Below are 5,366 nucleotides of genomic sequence, written 5' to 3'. Positions count from 1 at the left end.
ACTTCATTCAAGGTTTTAATGTTTAAATAAACTGCTGCCCAAATCAATAATCTACAAAATCAGTCACTCGGGGCAAGGTCTTCAATTCTGCTGCCCCATTTTAAGCTGCTCCATATGGTGAGCAGAGGCATTTTTATAATTTTCAGTCAGCTCTAAGCAGCCCTTAAAGTGTAGTAGTGAATTTTCAGTAAGAAAAACACAACCAATCTATGACCATCAAGTCATAATAACAATGCTTATTAATACATAGTAATGCATAGCATAACTGAGGGGCTAACCCTGGTTGGCTGCAGTGACTCCACAGTGACTCCATGATAACCACCATGGACCCATTTCTTTAACATAAACAGAATAATAGAACCTTTGCTTCACAGGGCCATTCTTGTATCTGATACAGGATACAGGAAAGTGACTTGATCCTATTTATCACAGATTTTCAGGAAACATTTAAATCACTGTTCTCTGAAGGAAGTAGGATTCCTAAGGTCCTGGAAGTTGATTTTGCTTCTGTCTAAATTTGTCCCTTATCACCTTGGTGGAGAGGCTGCTCTGTCTTCCAATGAAACCACAAGTTCCAGAGGTTTAAGGACAGGCTGAGCCTGGTGATCTCGAAGAAAAGGAGACCAATGGAGGGAGGGGAGAGAGGTAGAGTCAGAAAGAGGGGAGGCTGCCCACCTATAAGATGTAGGCCACAGTATGACTTACACTATTGCCATGGGAACCACAGAATGGTGCTGAGCAGAGTGATGGCTTATTTATCTTTGAGAAGGGCACTCTGGTCAGGAAAAGATCAATGGGGCTCCCAGGGAGGAAGTGACCGTAACATGGCAGGTAGAATTGTTTGTGTTGCATAGTCCCAGAAACGTCGGGTACACAACAGGTGTGGTGAGCACAGGGAAATTCAGGTTTTGTTTCTCTGGAGATGTCCCCTTCCTCCCTCCCTTTTCCCCTTCCCTCCCTTCACCTCTCTGCCTGTTCATGTGCTGTTGTAAGCAATGCATGGCCCCCCAAACCCTTCATTAGGGCCTCAGCCAGACCAAAGCAACACTTCCACCAATGTCCTTTGGTGAACCAGTCAATCTGTTAGGTTATTCCCACGGATGAAGGGTTACTTGCCAATCTCAGGTGAGAGGGTCTGACAATCCTCCCCAGCCCTTCCTTCTGAGAAGGAATGCCAACCGGCCCTATCAAGTGTTCACAACTGCTCTGCTGAAGGTGGCAATAGCTGTTCGACTCAGAAGCCAGCATGTCGCATATCATGTGTTGGTCATCACTGCTTTGACCACCATAACAGCAGATGTCGACAGCTTTAACGATCATTTCTCCTGCGAAACTTAAAGTAGTTAGCATCTGAGCCTTTATGCACCATGCCAAACTGTTCCTAGTCTATGCTTTCCTATTCCTCACACTGGAGAGGAAACAGCTCACCCAGGCAGTAAAATGGGGTCCCCAGGGAGTGATGAGGGCCTGATGTGATGGCAGGGTGAGTCACAGTCACAGCATGTAGTTCCAACCAGTGCTATTGTAGATACAGGAATGCCAATGTCTGTCCCAGTGAGGCAGACCTCAGTGGCATGAGCCTTGATCGGCGTCTGGGTACAATGGACCTCACTAAAGAGAAAATGGAGTGTCCATACACAATTAGCCTTCCATTAGTAGTCAACCCAGGGGCACAACAGCCCTCTCATGCAAACGGCCTCTCAGTATTTGGCATCCTTCCTACACTCACAGACTGCTTGAAGTCCACACCAGCAGAGCAGAAATCCAGGAAAAACTAACTTTGAAGAAAATTTTGAGAAGTTACTTTTCCCTGGGAACTTTGAAATACATCAGATAGAAGATCTTCCAGTATTAGGAAAGCATTGAGCTCCTTTTGGAAGGACATCAAGAGAAAGAAAGTACTAGAAGCAGGCAAAATATCTATGGCTCCCAAAAGAGGAAGCACAGAGAAATCAGAGCCAATACCTCCCTGTGAAAGTTACTGCAAGGAAAATAATTCAGAAACTTTCCAGCGTAGCCTGAGAGGTCGTTATGTTCCTAAAACTAAATGAGAGTCACAAAGAGGGAAGGAGCCTGTGCTGAGGCTTGGGTGCCACAGCCAACTGCAAACGGCACCCAAGGCATGAAATGCTCTATGCCAAGAAACCCTCAGCTCCACCTCGCTTTCCATACCATGGCAATGGAAGGCATTGGCAAGGAGAACTGGGGCAAGGAGTGTTTTGGAAGTTCGTGGGTAGCCACATTCCATCTGATATTTGATGTTTGTCCTTGTTTTCTGCCACTAAAGTAGAATTTCACAGTCGAGGTAAACTGTAATCAGGAGATCTTAACCTGCTCACAGTTCTGGAGTTTGGGAAGTCCCAGAGCATGGTGCTTGCTTCTGGAGAAGGCTCAAGGATGTGACCTAATGTGGCAGACAGGCGAACCTGCACACATAGAATGGAAGGAAATCAGGTAGAACACATGCTATCTGTCATGCATTCTATCCAGGTAATAATAGCACTAATCATCTTAGCCCTCCTGTGTGTATTGACATGTGTATGCAGGTGCCCAAAGAGGCCAGAAGGGGGTGCTATATCCCTTGGGGCTAGAGTTGCAGGTGTTTGTGAGCCACCTGATATGGGACCCTGAGATCAAAACTCCAGTTTTCTGATAGAACAGTGCCTGATTTTAACTGCTGAGCCATCTCTCCAGTCCCTCATCTCATCTCTTTACACTATCAGAAATGACATCTCATCAGGGATTTGAGCCAATTAGATCACACCATTGCTCATCTCCATTTTTACACCTTGTATTCCTGACTACCTGCCAAATGTTTCTTCAAAAAAATCCAGCTAGACCTGAGTTTTTATGATGTCATAGTATCAAGACCTCTACCTCCAATACATGCATGCAAGATACACACAAACAGGCATTTTCCCCAGACTGATAAATCCAATGTATCATGTGTGGGTCCTTGTCAGACCCTCTCACCTCTCCTGATAAAGGAGCTCAGTAACTCAGGCCCAACTACACCCCAGTCCAGTGTCTGAAACAGCACCTCCACAGGAACTACAGTACTACTTTAACACTTGTTAGAAACATGAATTAGATCCCCTCCCCTCCACCTCCTCTTTGCCCCGCCGCCCCCCTTCCCTTCCTCCTCTGTTTCTGTTCAGAAAGGGGCAGGCCTCCCACAGGTATCAACACAGCATGACATTATCAAGTTGCAGTAAGACCTTCCCTTGTATTAAGACTGGGCAAGGCAATCCAGTATGAGGACTAGGTTCCCAAGAGCCAGCCAAAGCATTAAGGACAGCCCTGCTCCCACTGTTAGGAGTCCCACAAGTAGACCAAGCTATTCAACTGTCACATGGATGTAGAGGACCTAGATCGGTCCCATGCAGGCTCCCCAGTTGTTGGTTCAGACTCTGTGAGCTCCTATGAGCCCAGGTTAGTAAATAATTAAATAAAAAAAGAAAAAATCCAGAGAGCATTAAGATTTGTTTTATGGCCTTTTATGTGGGCAAGTTTTGAAATATTTCTTGAACATGTAGATATATGTTTCTATAGCAGATAGACGTAATGTTCTACATGCAACAATTAAGACAAGAGTTTAATGCTTTTGGCAATTATTTTACGTCTGTACTAATATTTTACATGCTTGCTTTATTAGTTACCAAGAGAGCTTTTAAAGGCATCCACGATGAAAACCTGCCAAATGTACAACAGAACGAGAGAATCCTGATGTAGATGCTGTTTTGCTTTGGTTTGGCTTTGCCTTATTTGTTTTGTTTGTTTAGACTCTTTTTGAAGAAAGAAAGAGAAATAACATGAAATTAGGTGAGGAAGTAGGGATGATCTGGAGAGAGTAGGGGAGGGGGAACAAAATGATCAAGATATAGTATATGGAAAAAAATTAAAAAGAAAAAAAGAGAACGAAAAACATTCCAGTTCTGAAAAGAAAAACTCTGAATATTGGAAGAACCAAGAGCAACCCCACTGGATACCAGCCTCACATTGAATACCTGTATCTTTCTGTTGCTGCCTTGACCCAAAGAAAGCTGGAAGAAATAATAATAATAATAATAATAATAATAATAATAATAAATAATAATAATAATATAAAGGTGAGAAAGCAAAGGTGATGGATGAGCCACAGAGAAGACTCGGAGTTGTCTGCTGAGCATGCTGCTCCAAAGCCAAAGTCCAATCCAAAAAGCTCCTGCAAAGGAGAAGAGAGGAGAACAAGGGTGCTGGAGAAGATGGGGAGAACCCTGCTGAAGACGTTCAGCACAGACAACAGAAGGCGCTGTGGGTGCCAGTGTAATGAATTTGGATATCTAAACATCTGGTGACTGCACAGTTTGAAATATAATTTTCATAAAATGCATAAAAAACATGAAATACGGGGTCTACCTCAGATACATAGATTCAGACACCTTCAAGAGACCCAGGTTTTGTTTGAAGAAACCCAGCCTCTGAACCATTACTACCCATTCTAATCTCAGGGAACTACTGCTGTCATCACAGAAGTGGAGAGTGGAAGGCCGAGGTTCTCAATCATGCTTGCAATCAGTATGCCCTGGAGAATGTTGAAGATGTTTTATGCTACCTTTTGTGTTTCTACTTTGCTTTTATTTCATTTTATAAAGATGTATTTAACGCTTATGTGTATGAGTGTTTTGCATGCATGCATGTGTGTGCACTATGTATGTGCCTGGTGCCTGCAGAGGTCAGAAGAGGATGTAGGATCACCTTGGAACTGTCATTATAGGTAGTTTGAGAACCACCATGTGGGTTCTGGGAATCGAAGCTGTGTCCTGTACAAGAGCAGCCAGGCACTTTTAATCAATGAACCATTTCTCCAGCCCTTTATTTTGCTTTATTCTTAGAATCAATCTCATTATCAAATACGTCATCACTTTGGCCTTCTTGAATATCATATTCCTTCTTACAGTTATCAAGACTCATGCTGAGCAATGAGCTCTGGGTTGCAGGAGGATTCATTTTTATGCCCATCTTTTATGTTTTTTTCTACTCTTTCAACAAACATGAACACAAGCACTATATTTTGTGTTTTCTTGCCCCAGGAAAAAAAGAAGTTTGAGTCCCTTAGGAGAAGGATGAGGGTGGTTCTGGGGAAATTGAGTCTGAAAAGACTTTCTTAAGCCAAGAGGGAATCTATGAGGCAAAGAGAGGCACCCTCTTAAGAAAAATATGGACATTGAAGAAGTGAGTGGGGTAAGACAGAAAGCCAAGCTGTGAGGAAGGGGAGGTCTGCATGATGCCTAGGAAACATGAGTGCAGGCTTTCGGTGTAACTTGGTTGGTAGAATGAATGCTTCCTTAGTATGCATGAAGTCCCTTGGTTACATTTAGGCATGG

At 43.5% G+C, this 5,366-nt stretch overlaps 1 non-coding gene across 1 annotated transcript; it reads right to left on the bottom strand.

Moving 5' to 3' along the window:
• Positions 1 to 4,922: 4,922 nt before the first annotated feature.
• LOC121831239 (small nucleolar RNA SNORA40) lies at positions 4,923 to 5,048 on the bottom strand. The gene has a single exon (XR_006074615.1). It is a non-coding gene; the product is annotated as a small nucleolar RNA SNORA40 (small nucleolar RNA).
• Between the last annotated feature and the right edge of the window lie 318 nt (positions 5,049 to 5,366).

The sequence above is a fragment of the Peromyscus maniculatus genome, chromosome 7 (assembly GCF_049852395.1).
Source record: "Peromyscus maniculatus bairdii isolate BWxNUB_F1_BW_parent chromosome 7, HU_Pman_BW_mat_3.1, whole genome shotgun sequence".
NCBI classification, from domain to species: domain Eukaryota; kingdom Metazoa; phylum Chordata; class Mammalia; order Rodentia; family Cricetidae; genus Peromyscus; species Peromyscus maniculatus.
The sequence above is the reverse complement of the archived record's forward strand: the minus strand, read 5'-3'. Positions and strand labels throughout refer to the sequence as shown.